The sequence below is a fragment of the Notechis scutatus genome, chromosome 1, assembly GCF_049901735.1.
Source record: "Notechis scutatus isolate UNSWTSFEM ecotype Mainland chromosome 1, rNotScu1.2, whole genome shotgun sequence".
Taxonomy (NCBI): domain Eukaryota; kingdom Metazoa; phylum Chordata; class Lepidosauria; order Squamata; family Elapidae; genus Notechis; species Notechis scutatus.
This window is the reverse complement of record NC_142009.1, coordinates 125,150,753-125,171,098: the sequence shown is the minus strand read 5'-3', so window position 1 is coordinate 125,171,098 and position 20,346 is coordinate 125,150,753. Positions and strand designations below refer to the sequence as shown.

The window sequence follows — 20,346 nt, the reverse complement described above, 5'->3', positions numbered from 1 at the left end:
TATTTGCCGGTTCTCCGAACTGCTCAAAATGTCCACTATCTGTTTTCCAAAACTGGTCAGAACCTGCTGAATAGCACCTCTGCTGTGGAAATCTTGTTCTAGTGATTGAGGCTGTCAGGATTTGTATAAAAGGAAACAGATTTTTGGCTAGTTCCATTGTTTCCCATTGAAGGGGAGAACAATTCCTAAAGAAGCAGATCCATGGCTTGGGAGTTTTCCTGAATGGATGGTTTCTGAATTGTTCAGAAGATCTTTGGTGCTTGATGTTATTTTGCTAGAGTTGCTTAATTTTTCATTGTGTGGAAATAGATGTAGTGATGGATCTTGATTATGATTTAATCTGATGGTTTGGGATTGGTGTTTACTTTTATTGTGAATTCTTTAATTGATTGTTGACTGCTTTTAATTTTATTATGCATTTTTCATAATACATTTATGCTACAAAATGAATGCTTTTAATTTTGCAGTAACCAGCGTGAGTCTGTATGTATATGGTTGCATAGGCATTTATTTGCTCAGCCAACCAGCCAGCCAGTCGATTGTTATGCTTCTATTTTCAGTGTTATTTTATGTCTATAACTTTGAGAGAATACCATGTGTTTTATGAAAGTAGAGTCAAGTAGAGCCAACAGATGGAAATTGGTAAGATTATGTCCTATAGAGGCCCTAAGTGATTACTAACAACTTACTGTCATACAGTTTCTGTATAATGCTCTCTGTTCCTAATGTTAAGAAGTAGAGAAAAGTGCTTGTACATATGGCTAGAGCCCTGGTCTATTTGAATGTTTGAAGGCAAGCTTTTCTAAAACTCAGAAACCTGCTTTAGATCTGCTGAGTGTACTCCAACCGAATGAAATGTATTCCAACTGTACACTTCTATATACAGTTGTTGCAACTTGCCTATTTCCCCACTGAAAGCCAGAGTCAAGCAGGTTCTCTTCTTAAATGGGAAACAAATACTATAGATTTTTTTAAACATTTAGAATGCCAGTATTGATGACACCAGTATCAAGGGGGATACCTGCTGTTAGGCATAAGACAACAGCACCATGAGAATTTTCCACCAGCAAAGGCATTGATTGAACCATTTGAATGGATAGAACAGTAAACTTACTGTTTTATTTAAGGAAAGGAAAAAACTATTATTGGACTTCTCAGGCATCTTTAGTTCTATTCAACCTGAAATTGCACTCTTTCTGACTGAGTAGATACATTACAATAAAGCCAACAGATTGGTGGGGGCAAGCAATGTCCTTGATAGCAACATGTCTGCAAAGTCTAAACAGGGTATCACATGAATAACATGGCAAACGAGATTGCATATGTGCATGTTTTACTCTTGTCGCATATGCATATAATGAAATGGGATTTTATGATTGCATATTTTAAAATAGCACGTGAGGTTTTGCAAACATGCAGAAGCATATAACTTACGGGTAGATTTTGTCTGTGACATCTGAAGTCTGTTAAACTAAGGTCCATTAAACCAAATTTCATGGTATGTTGCAATCATAATAATACACTAAGAAAAAGGTGTACTCTAATGTTTATTAATATTAATTTTAATAATAATTAATTTTCCCCCATGTGTGTTGCAATTTGGAATAGGAAAACCCTTTTGGAATGACAATGAAAGGCTAGCCAAAAGAACGCTTTTATAACCTCCCATATTGTTTTATCTTTCTTTCTTGAAATGATTTTTTAGCTTTGGGCTTAAATATGAAATCTGTTGGCTCAAATCTTGAGTCATATCAACTGAAGAAAGCTGTAGTGCATTAAAAATTTGGCCTAGGAATAGTAGACCACACAGCTCACTTTCTCTAAGCCTAAATAATTCTTTGTGCATAAAATGAGTGTAAAATAAACTCCACATTTAAGACATTTCAAGTTTCTTAGGAATGACGGAATATTAATACTGTAAAGAAAGCAAGCTTGGTCGAGTGGTTAAGGCATCAGGCTATAAATTAGGACACTGTGAATTCTAGTCCCGCCTTAGCTATGAAAGCCAGCTGGGTGACTTTAACCCAGTTATTCTCTCTCTCAGCCCAACCCATCTCATAGCATGGCCATTGTAGCAAAAACAAAAGGAGGAAGGAATATTACGTGCAGGTATCCTTGATTACAACCATAATTGAACCTAAGATTTCTGTTGCTAAGCAACACAGTTATTACATGAGTTTTGCCCTGTTTTATGACCTTTCTTGCCACAGTTGTTAAGTGAATCACTGTAGTTATTAAGTTATAAGGCGAATCTGGCTTCCCCATTGACTTTGCTTGTCAGAAGATTGCAAAAGGTGAAGACATGACCTGCAATCGTCATAAATATGAACCAGTTGCCAAGCATCCGAATTTTGAACACATGACCCATAGGGATGCTGCAATGGTCATAAGTATGAAATTTCAGTGCTGTCATAACTTCGAACAGTCACTAAATGAATGGTTGTAAGTCAAAGTTCACTACCTTGAGTTATTTATAAAGCAATAAAGACAGGATAAAATAATAAATAATGAACGTTTGATTTTTTAAAAAAATTGTGTATTTCATCTGTTTAAATGTTTTTTTAAAATTTTTCAGCCTTGAGAAGGAAGCAGGATCCCTGAGTATTTTATATACTATGGCTTTAGTTCAATTTGTCACTTAGCCATTCCCGAAGGCACAAAATCTATTTTAAGTTCTCAGTTTCTCTTTGGATTGCTTAATCATAACCCTTGAATACTATGCTGAGCAAGTCGATGGCCCAATCCCAAAAAACTTGCCTACTTAGAAGTAAGTCTGATTAAATTATGTTGAGGAAATTTTGAGAAAAGATGTGATTTCTTTGCATATTTATCCCATATGTTTTGAATGATATCTTACAGAAAACTTGTGCACACATAAACTTATTATTTCAGAATAGGAATCCTCTGATTTAAATTATTTCCTTCTTAGAAGGGGAAAATCACATGAAGACCTGTCAGCCAGAGTGCTGCATGATGCTTTTGGTGAGTGAGTTAGTTTAATTCATTTGCAACAATAGCCTCTTTTCCCCCTGAACTACAAAGAATGAAAAAACGACCATGCCTGATTAAGGGGAGGAAGGTGGGGGGGAAAGACAGCAAAATTACAGAGAATGAAATGTAGGTTATATAAAACAGGGAAGAAAAAGCTTGCTTTATCTATTTTATCTGTGGAAGAAATCATGACACAAATGTGAATTTTCTTTGATGGAGGGAAAAAAAAAACCTTTAAGTGAATTCAGTGACTAACTGAAGAAAATACAACAATGGGAAGGAAAGGCATAAAACTGAAACATTGGCAAGAATCTTTTATTCCTGGTGTCACTAAGAAAAGATTTTTCTGCTTTTCTTCCTCTGCTTATTATTTTTTATTATTTTTGAAGCATTCAAAGTAACTGAGAAAATTGTCCATACTCTGTAATACCTTGGGTGAGCCCCAAAACCTTTTACTATTTATTTAAAAGATTGGACAGAAGGAAAGAGACCTATTTTAGCTGCACTGTAGGTGTGTATATAGAGTTTCTGCTTATGGGCAACGAAGTAGGATCTATTTATAGATGGTGATTAAGCAGCTCAGCTCACCACAGATCGGAAACCTTTTCCTTTGGTAAAGTCCAAGGATTGACCTTTTTTTTTTTATAAATAAATTTTATTAATTTTACAATTAAAACAAACCAACAATACATACATAGATGAAAGAAAAGAAAAGGAGAAGAAAATAGAAAGAAAAAATAGAAAGCAATTAAAAACATTCTCATCTTCAACAGTTTATAAGATCTCTCTCTTTTTTTTAACCCTTAATTTATGCCATATACACACACCTAGTCTTTACATATATCTGTATATCACTGCTATGGGTTTATCCTATCCTCTTTTGCCTTATAGTGTAAAGTCTATCTTTGGTCTATCCATTTGTACCAGCAGTTCCAGCTATTGTAGTATATTGAGGTGTCTTTATTTTTTAGTGCCAGAGTTAATTTGTCCATTTCTGCACAGCTTGAGATTTTTTGAATGATCATTTCCTCTGATGGAACCTGAGGCTGCTTCCAACATTGGGCAAAGGCTAATCTGGCTGCTGTCAAAATGTGTATTATTATGTATTTTGCTTTTTTTTGATATTTGTTTGTCAAAGATCCCTAACAAAAAGGACTCTGGTTTGTATTCGATCTGCTCTTTTGTCATTTCTTCCAGCCAAATTTTAATTTTCTGCCAATATTTTTGTGCTTCTGTACAGGACCACCACATATGGAAAAAAGTTGCCTCTTTTTTATTTTTTTGCATTTCCAGCAATTCGGACTCATATTAGGGTGCATCTTCGCTAATCTCGAAGGAGGAAGGTGCCATCTATAAAACATTTTATAGGCATTTTCTTTATATGCTACTGTTTTTGTGATCTTATTGTTTCTACCCCAGACCTTTTCCCATTCTGTTAAGGTGATGCTACATCCTACATTCCTACTCCAGGCAATCATGTTCCCTTTTACAATTTCTTCTTCTAATTCGACTTCTAATAAATAATTATAATTTTTTTTTTGCCTGATCCTAATAAAATTTTATCTAATTGCTGGAGTTTATTGTTGATTCCGAATTCTTTCTTGTCCTGTTTGTATCTACTTTGAATTTGAAGGTATGCCCACTGATCAATTTTTTGTCCTCGCTCTTGAAGTTCTTGCCTCAATTTCAAATTTCCTTGTGTATCCAATAGGTCCTTATATTTAATCATTTTAGTGATATCCAGATTATTTGGGTGGATCATTGCCTCCATTGTTGAAATCCAGATTGGTACTTTTAAATAATGTTTTTTCCGTATTTTCTTCCAATTAGTTAATAATGAGTCTCTGATTAGATGTCTGTGGAAATATTTTTGACTAGTTTTCCCTACATCCCATAAAAAAGCGTGCCACCCCCTCTGCAAATCATGGCCTTCTAAAAATAATATTCTCTTGTTAGTTAAATTCACCCATTCCTTCAACCATACTAAAGAGGCAGCAATATAATACAACTCCCAATTTGGAAGTGCCAGTCCTCCCCTGCTCTTCATATCCTGCATTGCCTTTAAATTTATTCTAGGTTTTTTTCCTTGCCAAATAAATTTAACAGTTATTTTGTTGAGTTCTTAATTTTTTTTTTTTTTTGGTGTACTTTAATTGGGATTGTCTGAAATAGATATAGAAATTTTGGAAGAATATTCATTTTAAAGGCAGCGATCCTGCCTAATAATGAAAACTGCATCTTACCCCATGATTCTAAATCCTTCTTTACCTGTTGCATCAATTTATCATAATTATTTTCCTTAAGTGTCTTATAATGTGCTGTCAACCATATTCCTTGGTATTTAACTTTCTTTGTCACTTGTATTTCCATAACTTCTTCTAACTCTATTTTCTGTTTTTCTGTTAAATTTTTAGTCATTAGTTTAGTTTTCTTCCTATTAATTTTGAGTCCTGCTACTGCTCCAAATTGTTCTAATTCATTCATCAATTTTTGTCCTCTTTCTATTGGTTTCTCAATGAAAAAAACCATATCGTCTGCAAACGCTTGCAACTTATATTCTTCTTTCTTAACCTTTAATCCTTTTATAACTGGGTTCTGTCTAATTCACATTAATAATGTTTCTAATGATAATATGAAGAGCAGGGGAGAGAGTGGGCAGCCCTGTCTGACTCCTTTTTCTATTTTTATTGGGCGGGTATATTCCCCGTTTATTATAATATTAGCTTGTTGTGTATCATAAATAGTTGTTATAATATTTTCAAATTTGGTGCCTAAATTCATATTATAAATTTTTTGGATTAAAAATTGCCAATTTAAATTGTCAAAGGCCTTCTCTGCATCTAAAAACATAAGTGCAATTTGTTTTTCGGGGTGAGCTTCATAAAATTCTAAGACATCTAGTATTGTTCTTAAATTGTTCCTAATTTGTCTGGTCAGGAGAAATCCATTTTGGTCTTCATGTATATGCGCGTTTAGCATTCTTTTTAGTCTGCTTGCTATAATAGAAGTAAATATTTTGTAGTCAGTGTTTAACAGTGAAATCGGCCTATAATTGTTTATATATCGGGGATCCGAATCCTCCTTCGGGATCAGCGAAATCAATGCCCCCCTCCATGAGTCCGGCATCCTGGCTGCCAATAAAACATCATTAAAAACTTCCACCATAAGAGGTCCAATTTGTTCTGCAATTGCCTTGTACAGCTCCCCTGGAATCCCATCTGGGCCCGGGGTTTTGTTGTTTTTCTGGTTCTCTATTGCTGATTTCAATTCCAACCAAGTAATGTCTTTGTTTAATAGTTCTACCATTTCTTCCCCAATTGCTTTATCTTTCACTTCATCTAAATAGTTTCTTATTCTATCCTCATTAACATCTTCCTTTTTATGTAAATCTTCAAAATACTTATGAGCAATTTCTTTTTTCTGTTCTATCTCCTGCTGTATATCCCCCTTTCCGTCTATTAGCTGATATATCAATCTCCTTTCTTTCCTTTTTTTAGTTTATAAGATAGCCATCTTCCTGGCTTATTAGCATGCTCGAAATAAGTTTGTCTAGTCAAATTCAAATTTATAATCATTTTCTCTTGTTCAATTAAATTCAATTTATGTTTAGCTATCATTATCTGATTTTGCAATTTTGAATCCTTTGGGGTACTCTGTAATTGAGTTTCTAGTTCCTTATTTTTTTGTTGTAATTTATTTTGCTGGGCATATTTTTCCTTATTCCTCTTGGCATTATAAGAGATTGTTCAACTCCACACTAACTTCTACTTGGTCTTTAGGTGCACGTGATCAAGAAATTAAACTGTTGTACATGTAGGATCCCCATGTCCTTGATATTTAATTAAAATACAGCAGAAGCCTGAGAAGATTTGTTGCTTGCTGAAACCAAAGTTAATAATTTAGTTCAGAAGCTGAAACTGGCATAAAACATTATTCTATAACAGAACGTTAACTCCCGGTTGGCACTCGTGGAAGATGTTGAAGATGGAGCTGTTCTGTAGAACGGTCTCCTTAGACTTGGTCATCTTTTGTTTGTTATTGATTAACTAGAACTTTGGAATTTGATTCTTTTAATTGGTCTAAGTAAAAATGTTAACTTTTACTGTGGATGTTTTTAAATTGCTTGCATTTTGTAAACCACAGAGGTTTGACTCAGATTGTTGGGAAATATAAATAAGCAAGCATCCACACACCTTGAAAAACAAAACAAAGCAAAGCAAAACATAGCTTTACATTTTTACATTTCACACAACTTTTCTACAATTACATTAGCTCAATTAAGCAATTAAAAACAGACACTTCCAAATTTTTCTTTTGGGTTTAATGGAAAAAGACTTGGAAAAAACCTGGAAATTGATGCTATATATGTTGATGGCAGCAAGATTACTTTATGCACAAAAATGGAAGGCCACTTTGAGTCCCACAATGGATGAATGGCTGCCAAAAAAAATGGCTGTCACCCCAATCAACAACTGGATGGCTGGCACCCCAATAAACAACTAAAAAGTCACACACAACCAGACACCATATAAATACCACACACCAAACAGCCCAAAGCACACACTCTGCTAGAGGGAAGTTCCCTGAGGATGGCTCCAGCACAAGTCCGAAAGCTCAGAGACTAAATCTCTGGTCCCGGTGACTGACTCAGATTAGATCCTGCAATATTATCGTGGGACATGTGTATTTGCCTTTATTTTTGAGAAATATAGATAAGATTACAACATTCCCCCCTCCCCGCTCCCCCCATGGCTTCACTGTTAATGTGAAATTTCTGCCTTTTTTTGCAATATTGTCATCTTGGCTTATTTCTTTTTCTAGATACAACTCATCGAATCCAACAATTTATCTACTTGTTATGGCTGAAAATGATAGCTATAATATGTAGCTCAGTATATGAGACTCTTAACAGCTATTTCAATCAGTGATGTCATCATCGCCATTTAAGGTATCTGCTGACTTCCTGCTTTTGCCTGAGATGAGCATGGATACATTTCAAAAAGAGTGTGTGATTCTTTCCTTTAAAATGCCAAACTTCATAGAGACAGTAATTCTCTCCTCTCTCCCTAAAGCATCAGCCAATTCTGGGGATACAATGGCCTAACAATTTTCTTGTGCACGACACAATGGGGCTTGTTATGTTTCTATACAGCTTGTGTACATGCTAAACATTATCTTACTTCCTGATTTTTTAAGATGAGACTAAGAAAGAAAGAAAGAAAAAAAGAAAGAAAAAAAAAGAAAGAAAGAAAGAAGGAAAGAAAGAAAGAAAGAAAGAACCTTCTTTAATTTTAGTGACACCAAAATAGCTCTCCCAAATTCTCATAGAGTATTTATAGATGGCCAATTGTGTCTTCCTTGTTCTTGTTTGTCTATGGATACAAGCTGATAAAACCTTACTACTGGTAGAATATTTTTTTCATTGGATTTTTGCTGGTAGTACAGATGTGTCACATTTGTTCTATCTTTAAAGAAAGTATCCTGAGGGTACAAGTGGGCTGGGAGTTTCTTTTTGACTGTAAACTTCAAGGAAGCATCAGTCACCAACTTGGCATCCCATCCATGTTCCCAGATGCAAGGCACAACCTGACCCTGTTGTACAGAATGTCCTAGGTTACGTGAAGCATATCATTGATATCCTTTGTAAGTTGCAGATAAAGCATCCATGAAGAAAACAATCATTACTGTGGGCTTGCTACTTATAACAGCAAATAATCAGAACAACAATAATTTCTTGATTGTTGTTCACCCCCCCCCCCTGCAGAGCATACTAAATATTCATATTCTCCTCAAACTTTCTTAATATTCACATATTTCAAATTTGTATGGATGGGGTAGAACAGGGGTGTCAAACTCAAAGCCCGCAGACTGGATTCGGCCGGTGGGATGCTTAGATCTGCCCCATGGGGCCACCCTGGAAACAGTGAAGGACTGAGCCACAGTACCTCTGCCAACGAAAACAGAGCTCGGGAGGGCTTCAGGTGGCCTTCCTGAGCTCCATTTTCACCGGCAGAGGGTTGCAGGGGGCCATTGCAGCAGAAAACAGCCCAGGAACCCATGTTCACTGGCAGAGCACTCAGGCCACCACAGGCGCCCCCAACATGACTGATGTTGAGCTGGCCATGCCCCCTGGCCATGTGCCCCCACCCCCCGAGATAAACCACAACCCTGATGTGGCCCTCAATGAAATCAAGTTTGACACCCCTGGTATAGAATGTCTTTTTTAGGCTTGATGGCAATCACTGAAAGATGTGAAGGCAGCAGCATTTTTCTTCCAATATAAAAACAAAATTGGGTCATGCTGACAGATTTATTTATTAACTTTGAAGACTTCAAGTCAGTTTTTGACTCCTGGCAACTTCCTGGATTAGTTCCTGCAGTTTTCTTGGCAAGGTTTTTCAGAAGTGATTTCCCCCTTGCTTCCTTCCTAGGATACAGAGAGAGTGACTGGCTTTGTGTCTAAAGTGGGATTAGAACTCACAGTCTCCCAGTTCCTGATGCCTTAACTACAGCACCAGACTACTCTCATGCAAACAGATAGCTGGGTGACATTCTGAAAGGGATCAATGCATCAAATCTTAGACTCCATAGTAACTTCCTCTTCAGTGACTGTGAAAAACTGTCTGTTTGTCTGTATGTATGTATGTCTGTTTCTATCTATCTATCTATCTATCTATCTATCTATCTATCTATCTATCTATCTATCTATCTATCATCTATTTATTTAAACTTCTGTGTCATCCATCTCACCGAGGCTACTCTAGGCAGCTTACAGTCATTCAATAAAATACCATATAAAACATTTAAAACAATAAATAAAGAAAATAAAAGTTTTATTGCTTGTTCCCTAAAATGCCACCGTAATAAGCTTCCCTAAATATCTAACCATCTTGTTTTCAGTGGTGACCAAGGGCTCTTTCCATTTTAAACAGAGTGTCTGCGTTAGCAGCACACCATTTCGGAAAATTCTTTTATTAGGCAGCATGATTTGGAGATTGTATCTCCTGGCCTCAGGAAGATTCTTGATTGGCTTTTGAGTTGAGCAAGTGATGAGGTACCCCTTGCCTGGGCGGCTTGCTTAATTTAAAAGGTAGGAAACAGACCTGTCAATAAATTGAGCCCTAAAGTTTGGTACAGTAGTTGTCCAAACTATATCAAATGTTCGGCTTGACTCAACTGTCTTAGCGCTAGGAATCCTTTGTTATATCTTGGAACTTTATGCAGTGAAAATTGTGCAAACTCTATATTTATGCATTTCCCTCCCAAATTAGATCAACTACTTAACAGCATAAAATCTCTATTTAATTACATCACAAATCACCCTCTTCTTTCAGCATATCAGTGGCTTTCAACCACTACCTCAACTACAATCACAACTACAACCAAAAATAACCACCAAACCACAGCCACAAACAATTACTATCCCTTCAAATAATTCCACAAATAATATCTCCTTACTCATCAGAGACACCTTGGAACGTAAACAGAAATATCCAAATGCCATCTTATTTGGTCTCGAAGACACCAACGAATCAGATGACATCACCAAAGTTCATAATATCATAAGCAACTCAAATACAACAAACATCTCTCCTGAAGATATCATTGAAATAACCAGAGATGGCCATGGGTACAAATACAATGACGGCTCTGTGGCCCCAAGATTTTGTAGAGTTGTATGCAAAAAAGAGTCCGTCAAATGCATATTCATTCATACAATAAATGCCATTGCAAAAACCAATCCCAACCACAAAAACCTTCACTCAAGACCAGACTTATCCATACTGCAAAGAATCCGCTCCCGTGCACTCTGCGCAGAAACTCAAAAACCATCTAGACAATGGAGAAAAGGACCTATACATTGACTACAGAGCTGATTGCATCAAAAGAAAGTCACACAACCCACAACTCTGCATCCAACCCCACCCCATCCAATCCAACATCACTCAAAACTAGGCATGCATGCCCCTAACTACCTCTATTCCAATCACAACTGGCCTTAAATGCAAGCTACTCAATGCAAGAAGCCTTGTAAATAAAATACCTGAATTTCTCCTCTTACTAAATACGGCTAAATTTGACATTATATTTGTCTGTGAAACATGGCTCAACGCATCTCTCTCTGATTCCATTACCACAGTAAGAAACTATCATGTTTACCAATCAGATTGTGAAATCCGTAGAGGAGGTGGTGTTGCTATCTTCTATAAAAAGTACCTACATCTAAAAAACATCCAAGTTACCCAGGAGCTTGCTATTCCTGAGACCATCGTCTGTGAACTATCCTTAAATATCACATTTCGGTTCTTACTATGTTACAGAGCCCCTGATTATGACATCAAACATGCAAACAAGCTAAATACACTACTAACATGGGCAGCATCCTGCCTACACGCTTTTCTCTTTCTTGGTGACTTCAATCTACCTCATATTAACTGGACCCTTAACGAATGTACAACTGAACCCACACATGCAACCTTCTACAATGCAGTAACAAATCTGGGACTAGAACAACTAGTAACCAACAACACTAGACTTAACAACTGCCTCGATCTCATCTTCTGCAATAGTTTGAATTCAATTTACGGAATACAAATTGAAGAACCCTTTTCCAACAGTGACCACAACATGATTGACTTTTGTCTCAACATACGTCCACACAAAAATCATCACAACGACAGAATCCCCAATTATAACTTCAAAAAAGGCAACTATGATCTTATAAACAACAATCTCTCATCCCTTGATTGGCAATTTCTATTCACTGGATGCAATACTGTAGAAGACCATTACAACTTGAAGTCAAAAAAGTCATCAAACTATATGTACCATTAACAACTCCCAAAACCAGAAAAAACAAATTACCCAAAACAATAAGGAAGCTTCAATCCAAAAAGAAATCACTTTGGCGGAAAAACAAATCTGGTCACATTGCCAACTTCAAAAGCCGATACAAAAATTTATGCCATCAGATAAAAACTGAATGCACCAATTGTCACATTAAACAAGAAGAAAACCTTGTACTCACCAATTCCACCCACGCTTTCTACAATTTTGTAAACAACAAACTAAAAGACTCAAGGTCCATCCCACCCCTGAAAGGACCTAATGGTAAAGACTGCAACGACGACACTATTAAAGCCAACCTCTTTAACACATTCTTTGGCTCAGTATTTGTAAACAGCAATGGATCATGCCCAGTATTTCCTAGTTGAACCACAGACAACTACAATGATCTAGTACATATCGATTTTATAGAAGACAATGTTGAAAAAGCACTACGTAATCTAAAACCATCTCTATCTATTGGACTGGACGGAATATGTGCCTACTTCTTAGAAAAGCTACCCACTGCCATAGCCGAACCTCTAAGCATAATCTTTGAAAAATCTTTCAGGACCAGCTCCTTCCCAAAACTATGGTCACAAGCCACGGTCATCCCCATCTTCAAAAGGGAGACCCCAGTCTAGTTGAAAATTACAGACCAATCTCCTTATGCTGCGTCACCTGTAAAGTCATGGAATCAATTATTAACCAATCCATCATCCTCCACTTAGAAACAAACAACCTACTCTCAAATAAACAATTTTTAGAAAAAAGCTATCCTGAAATCTGCAACTCTTACACTGCAAAAACATATGGACTACACAACTCGATCAGGGCAAAGCAATAGACACAATCTACATAGACTTCTGTAAAGCCTTTGATTCAGTGGTACACGACAAACTACTCCTAAAACTAAAATCTTATGGTATCTCTGGACACCTGCATAACTGGATAGAAGCATTCCTGTCAAACAGACAACAAATGGTCAAAATTGGGAGTGTCCTATCAAATTCTGTACCTGTCAACAGTGGTGTCCCCCAAAGCAGTGTTCTGGGACCAACTCTTTTCATACTCTACATAAATGAACCCTGTGATCCTATCAAGAGAAATTGCGATCTCTTTGCTGATGATGTAAAGCTATTCAACACCACAGACAATACTGCTACCCTTCAAAAATACCTTAACTATGTATCAGAATGGTCAAACAAATGGCAAGTTCAAATCTCAACAAATAAATGCTCTGTCCTACATACTGGAAAAAAAAAATCAGAAAATAAAATACAGGCTGAATAGTCAAGACCTTGTTGATGATCCAAACTCTGTCAAAGATCTGGAAGTACTCATCTCAAATGACCTAAGTGCTAGAGCCCACTGTAACTACATAGCCAAAAAGGCGTTAAGAATTGTTAACCTAATCTTACGTAGCTTTTTCTCTGGAAATATTACACTAATAACTAGAGCTTACAAAACATTTGCTAGACCAATACTCAAATACAGCTCATCAGTCTGGAACCCACATTATGTATCTGATATTAACACAGTTGAGAAAGTCCAGAAATATTTCATAAGAAGAGTTCTCCACTCTTCTACTCGTTGCAGAATACCTTATGCCACCAGACTCAAAATTCTAGACCTAGAAAACCTAGAACTACGCTGCCTTCGGTCCGTTCTAAGTATAGTATATAAAATCATACATCGCAATGTCCTACCAGTCAATGAATACTTCAGCTTCAACCATAACAACACAAGAGCAAACAATAGATACAAACTCAAGGTTAATCGCACCAAACTTGATTGTAGCAAATATGACTTCAGCAACAGAGTGGTCAATGTCTGGAATACTCTACCTGACTCTGGTTTCTTCCCCAAACCCCCAAAACTTTAACCTTAGACTGTCTACTATTGACCTCACCCCTTTCCTAAGAGGTCTGTAGGGGGCGTGCATAAACACACCAACGTGCCTACTGTCCCTGTCCTATTGTTTCTTTTATACTTTTTAAATTTTTCCTATATGTATCCATGTATTCATAACTATGTTTTCACTTATACCTATTATCTTGCAAAGAATTGACAAAAAAAAAAAAATTGGCATGTAGATTCCTGTTTCTTGCACACACTCAGAACAACAAACAGTACATCATATCTATTGGCAGTTGATATAATTTCAAAAAACAAACACACTTTGACATTTTCTATTATTTTGTAGCATTGCCTACACCCTCTATTCCAACATATTTTGGGAATAAATATATTAATTCCATCTGTGTCACAGCATATATTATTATTATCATTTCCCCATTCTTTGCCAATTTTGTAGATCTTTGGAAATAGATCTTAGAATGGTAAAACATTTGCCCATAATACATTTCAGATTTCAGTACAGTCACTCCATAGCTATCTTTCATCAGATGTGTGTAGCAGTTGTCACTAGTAGTTAAAGGCCTATGACAACGTTCACCTGAGATCAATTCACCTTTGATGATTTTGACCCTACAGAAACAATTGTCACCTGGCCATACACACTCTGCTTCATGTTGAGGCCTGCCTGTGACAAAAAAAGTGCTAGCTTCTCTCCCACTCATAACACAGACTCTTGATTTCAAAATGTTCTTCAAAGACATGTACCTGTGAAAAACTAATTTTAGTCTGTGTGGAAATATCCAGTCTGCGATAGAGATCTCTGGCTGTAGCAATAATTTCTTGTTTTGTAAATGCTGCAGAGTCTAACAAGTAGACTAGACATCCTACAAAACATAGAGGTGTCTGTGCTTCACTGGAATCTACCAAATGATGTCATTTGTATTTCTCTAAGATTTCACTACCCTGCAGTCTTAAGCGTCGTTGTTTGCTTACTGTGGATGTTTTGATACTACACGTACCTTGTTGATAACCACTGGAAGTTAGTCCTAGCACTTGTCCCTCTTGAATCGCAGGATTCACTTCCTCTGCACTATTGCTTGCTTGCTGTAGTTCCACAATAAGCTATCAATACATGAAGCAAGCAGAGATTTTCTTTTTTCAGGCAGCTTGTTGCAGAAGGACATTAGAGAGGGAAGTAGTTTATCGAGGTCACCAATAGGTTTCTTTGCCTAAGAGAGAACCCACATCTGTCCACTCCTAATGCAGCACTTAAACTGGCACTTTACCACACTGGTTGGAGCATGGTGACTCAGGTGGTTAGGATGCGAGTTGGAGGTTAGCAAGCTCTTGTTTGAGACTCAAGTACTGCCATGGGGGAAGGTGAGCTCTCGTCCTTCACTCCAGCTCCTGCTGGGGACATGAAAGGAGCCCCCAACTAAGTGTCCCCAGGACAATGGTGATGTCACCGGCTAATTCTTTCAACCTGGAAGAGCCTTGGTGCTTTTGACAGAAGTGCAACCACACTGGCTCCCTTGTTAAATTCTGGGAACCCAGGTACAATATGGTAGTATATAAATGGGAAAATGTTCCTTATTAATTAGGGATTATAGAGGTAACATAATAAAGTCATAATACTCTAAAATCAGAGAAATTAGGTTATAAGATATTATGACAATCACCACATTGGTTCCTGCTTTTGCCATCTCTCTGATATCAGCCTTTCTTGCCTTACAAACTACAGCTGATAGTCTTGGAAATGCTAGGTTGGACTTTGGCCTTCATCCATAACTTGGCTGGCATTATTGCTTTTCCTATCTAGGATAGCTGAATATGAATAAAAAGCCCTCAGCAATTGTGATTCCTGGTACTAATGTGTACTATGTCAGCAGGATTTGCCAGGCAATCTAAGGGTAAAAAATATATCTCTGTTCCTTTTGCTTGCTTCCTAAAAATGTAAACTAATTTCTGTGGGGGGAAAAGGAGTGAAAAGGACAGCTTTCATTTTCAGATTATTTCTCCCCCCGCTGAGATGTTCTAAATATGGGTTATTATTATCCACATAATATGGAAACCTCTGTTCAGAAAAGCACCACAGGCAAAGATAGAATCTTTCACTCAAACTTTAATAAAAATTTGTCCTATAAAGTGACCTCTGACCAATTATTGTCTTCCTTTCAGTAGAAAGGGAAGACAAAATGGAGCCATGATGAAACACCACTATCAAATCTTTAGCCAAAAAAAATAGCAGGCCTAAGATTTTCATCAGTTATCCATTTTTCTGCAATGTATGAAAAAACAATTATGACTTTGTTATATGACTCTTTTGAAGTTGTGTTTGAAAGGAATCATCATAATGATAATTTCTTGCGGAATATACCAGCTTGCTTTGTCCCATAGTTATTTATCTTTTCTTTTATTTGGTCAAAATAGATTTCATAAGATTTTGAAAAATACAAACCTTTGATCAAAGTTGCTGTTGCAATACCTAAATACTTGTACTCCATAATAAACTTAAAGTTATGCATGCGTACACACGTTCTTAAGCCAAAATGAAACCCTAGCTATTCTTATACCTATATGAGTAAGTTTACATGGTCAGCTAATAAAGGACAACCCCATTACTCTCTTGAAATGCTAGTAGAATCACAAAGTAGTTTCAACAGTGATGCTCAATATTTTTGAGAATAATTAAGATACAGGTACACCTTGCTTAATGATTGCCTTGTTTAGTGACCATTACAATAGGGCTACATTTTTTTTTTACAATTGTTGTAGCACACCCCACAGTCACATGATTGAAATTTGGGCATTCTCCAACCTGCGGGCATTTATGACAAGCAGTCAGTGGACAAAATCAGCAGTAAAATTGCATGTTGTAGTTGAGTGATGTCTTACTTAACAACCCCAGTGAAAATAAGGTTGTAAGTCTGGTGTGGTCATGTGATGTTTCTCTTAACGAATGATAGATTTGCCAATTGTGGTATGAGAATTACCTGTAATTTAATCAATTCTACTGAATCTATTCATGGAAAAATGCATATGACTTTTAGACTCCCCCACCCCCCGCACCAAACAAGAGACTAGAAGCCTGAAAGTAAGAGAGTTTGCTCTGATCCCTTATCAAGGTCAGATCATTGTGTTGATACTTAGGATTGAAACAAGTAATCCTCTATGGAAGGATTGGGGATGTTTTTAGAGTGGTCCGGCAAAGGAAAATGATGGAATTTAATGGATTCCAAAAGTTTTCCTCCTAATAGGACTGACACTCCTATTGTAGTTCTGGCTGCTCTGTAAAACACAGAAATTACCAGGGCAACAGAGAGCTCATACAGCCCCTTGGTACCTTTTCAATTACTATAAAACAAGCTGAGACACAAATAGAGGTGGAGGAAATATAACCTGAATCTGAACAAACATTAATCATAACTCACCGTTGAGTCCATTTTATTACAACATTGAAGACAGAGAGCATTTTCTCCTTTCCATCATTGCATTCTCTTGGTTTGGCCACAATTGCCTCCTAAATAAACTACCCTTCACCACAAGAAATTCTAGGCAATGTTCAACACAAATAACCATCCAAACATAATAATGAAATCCAGTTTAAAAAAAAACCACCAGTAGCTAATGCAAATATTTCACTTGCACGAGCAATACGAGAGATAATACAAATAAAAATGTTTGCCTGGTTGATACGTCTTCACATGGCACCGAGCATTCTGTGATTATATTCTGCAAAACTAACTTTGGGAGGATTACACTTCCAACTGGAGATACTGGGAATGAACCTGAAAGCAACTGGAATTCAATTCCTGAGCAGTATTGCCACGATCCTCCTCACCTGAGTGCTCTATTGTTACAAGGTTGGGCAAAGTTGTCAAGGTCAATTTCACTCAATTTTTCATTTTTCTATAGCTTAAATTTACTCAGTCCCTCTGCTGCATCAGACTGCTGATTTCTTTCTAAGCTATTTCTTTCTAAAATATCCATGTCTTATTGCCCCCTTCAGGGCAAAAAGACTGGAAATGGAGCAGAGCAAGCAAGGCTACAGGAGGGCTTAGTAGGATACAAGGAAACCCTGAAAATCAGATTAAAAAGTTAAAGTAAAGCAGATAAAAACAAAACAAAACCAACAATGGGATGAAATGAACACCAAGCCATTTTTCAATGTTGTTGAATATGAACTCAAGACAGATTTCAAAAAATACAATACAGCCAGTGGTGGGCTGCTGCCAGTTCGGATCAGCTCGCCCATAATGGTAGTTCCGACACCAGATGGGTCTGCCCACTGCTCTGGTGCTATCCCATCCTATATATCTGGCTCACTCACCCCGCCCACACAGCCCAGCTGATTTCCGTGCCTCACCTGCCTATTCACTGTGGCTGCCGCATGCAGGAAATCCCCGTGTTTTTACAGCCGTGCACAAGCGCCGATGGGGGCATGTGCACACGTGCACATATTCGGTTTTGCACTAGGCGAACCGGTTGTTACAGTATGTGCAGCCCACCTCTGAACACAGCTCATTTGTGTGCAGTATGTCAATTAGGAGCTTGAAATGCATGTTTTCCTAATGCTTTTTCTTATTACAGTACACTCCCCCATGAAAACCTGTATACATTCTAACTGCTTGTTTCTCTTAAACTATATGTAAGGCATCCAGAAAGTATCCATGATATCAATCACTCCGAGAAATATTCTCTCCGATTGATTTATTTAGGAACAGATCTGGTACATCTAAGGCAATTTCCCAAAGTGAAAGTATTTTCGGGCGTTACACATAATCCACCTTCTCTCCTCCCACTTCTACACTTCATAAATCACGAGAACCAATTAACTGCAACTGGAATTTCTTAGTACAACATACAGAATAACCTTGAACTTTTCAACTCCTCCACCCCCCCTTCCATTATGTGACAGCTGAATTTCAAAGCTGACACTATACATTTTTGCCCGTACTACTTCTAATACTCTTTCTTTTGAGTCACATTCTCTGTCCTAATGCAGATTTCAGCAATAGTTTGACTAGCTGCTGCATTTTTATACCTTGCCTTCGGTTAGAGCTATGAAAATAAAGACGAGTAAGTCAATCAGATTTGATAAATCCATATTCAAAGACAGCGGAACACATTTCTCCACACTGCTATTTATTGCTGGATGTGCATGTGATACAAGACCTGTAGAAGCAGCCATAATGCTGCTCTGGCCTCTCTTTTGGGTCATTATCAATGCACTTCCACAATTATTGATTTTTCTCATTGACTGTGGATGGAAGACAGAAGAAGCAAATGCTAACAGTAAGCACACCATAGATGTATGGGACTTGTTTCTGCTTTCTTAGGAATGTATGTATGTATGTATGTATGAATGAATGAATGAATGAGAGAGACATAATTACTATTCTCTCATCCAATTGTTCCAGTCGGTGATGCTGAATCTCCCCCTAGCCTGGCTACATTAAAATGGCTGGGTTCTTCTCCCAGAAAGAATGCATTATCTGAAAGGGCCAAATGCAACGAAACATTGCCAGTCAGCCTTCAGCATATCTGGATAGAGTTACAATTGCCACTCAGGGTTCCTGACAAAGAACCTAAAATAAGTTTGCCATGTAAGAGAGCTGTGTTGCTAAAAATGCAGGGTGTTTCCTTGAAGGACCAGTGCAGAAAGTTAGGATGTCAAGTTAAAAAGATACCCTATGCCTAGAAAGAATGATCAGAGCAAATTTATTTTACCTGTCCCTGATTAGTCACAGGCAGATGGAGATGGCCTTCTCTCTTCTTCATGCCCTTTCTCAGCTTGTTTGACCTTGCTGCAGAGGTGGCACAATGAAACTAAGTATTGACTCCTCATTAGTCCATGACTTTCAATTTATTTTTACAATCCTCAGGCTATTCTGCAGACTACTGCTCAGACAACATTCAAGAATATTAAGATTTCTTTCCACAAAACCCAGCCCTTCAGTTGCTAGAAAAATCAGGCAACATTCCTGTAATTCACTAACAAAGAAATCTCAATTGCAGAAGGAGGCTCCAGAGATTTTAAGACATTTTCACATTCCAAATTAATCACTGACATGTGCCAACTGGCAAGGATGTTTGTAATAAAATTACTCAGAAAACAATGTCAGGGGCTTTCTGACCACACTAAGAGTCTATTCACATACAAAGTGGAAGAATTGTGGGTCTTGTTTTCTGAATATTTGATCAGTTGTTCGAAGAGCTTCAAGGCTTGCAGTACAAATTATTTTCACTGCATAATGAACATTTAAGAGTTTGACTCCCAAAGTGAATTTCCATGTATTGGAAATATATGAAACATAATATTAGCACAGGTAATTGAGAAAAAAATAACTGATACTGCTCTGCTTTGGGGAAACATTTTTGCTAATTGTCCTTCCTAGGCAGGGTAATATAAGAGAGTAATAATACTTTTGTTTATTTAGTTTGGAGTCTCTTGTTTTACAGCCTTGTGAAAACTCATCTAAGACCAAAAATAACACAAAGCAAAACAAAATCCATATAAGTTAGCTTTGTTAGGGATTCCTTGTTCTGAAATATTTGAATACATTGGAAACCAGAATAATCATAAGAATAAAACAGAATGGAACAGAACAGAACACTTTATTGGCCAGGTGTGATTAGACACACAAGGAATTTGTTTCCAGTGCATAA

The 20,346-nt window shown here is 37.1% G+C and overlaps 1 protein-coding gene and 1 long non-coding RNA gene across 2 annotated transcripts in view; one reads left to right on the top strand and one right to left on the bottom strand.

The window, feature by feature from the left end:
* Positions 1–20,346, bottom strand: part of EYS (EGF-like photoreceptor maintenance factor) — a 169,594-nt gene that overhangs the window by 61,057 nt on the left and 88,191 nt on the right. The window lies entirely within an intron of this gene.
* Positions 2,696–8,225, top strand: LOC148132977 (uncharacterized). Its single transcript, XR_015747015.1, has 3 exons — positions 2,696–2,767; positions 2,930–2,982; positions 7,813–8,225. It is a non-coding gene; the product is annotated as an uncharacterized LOC148132977 (long non-coding RNA).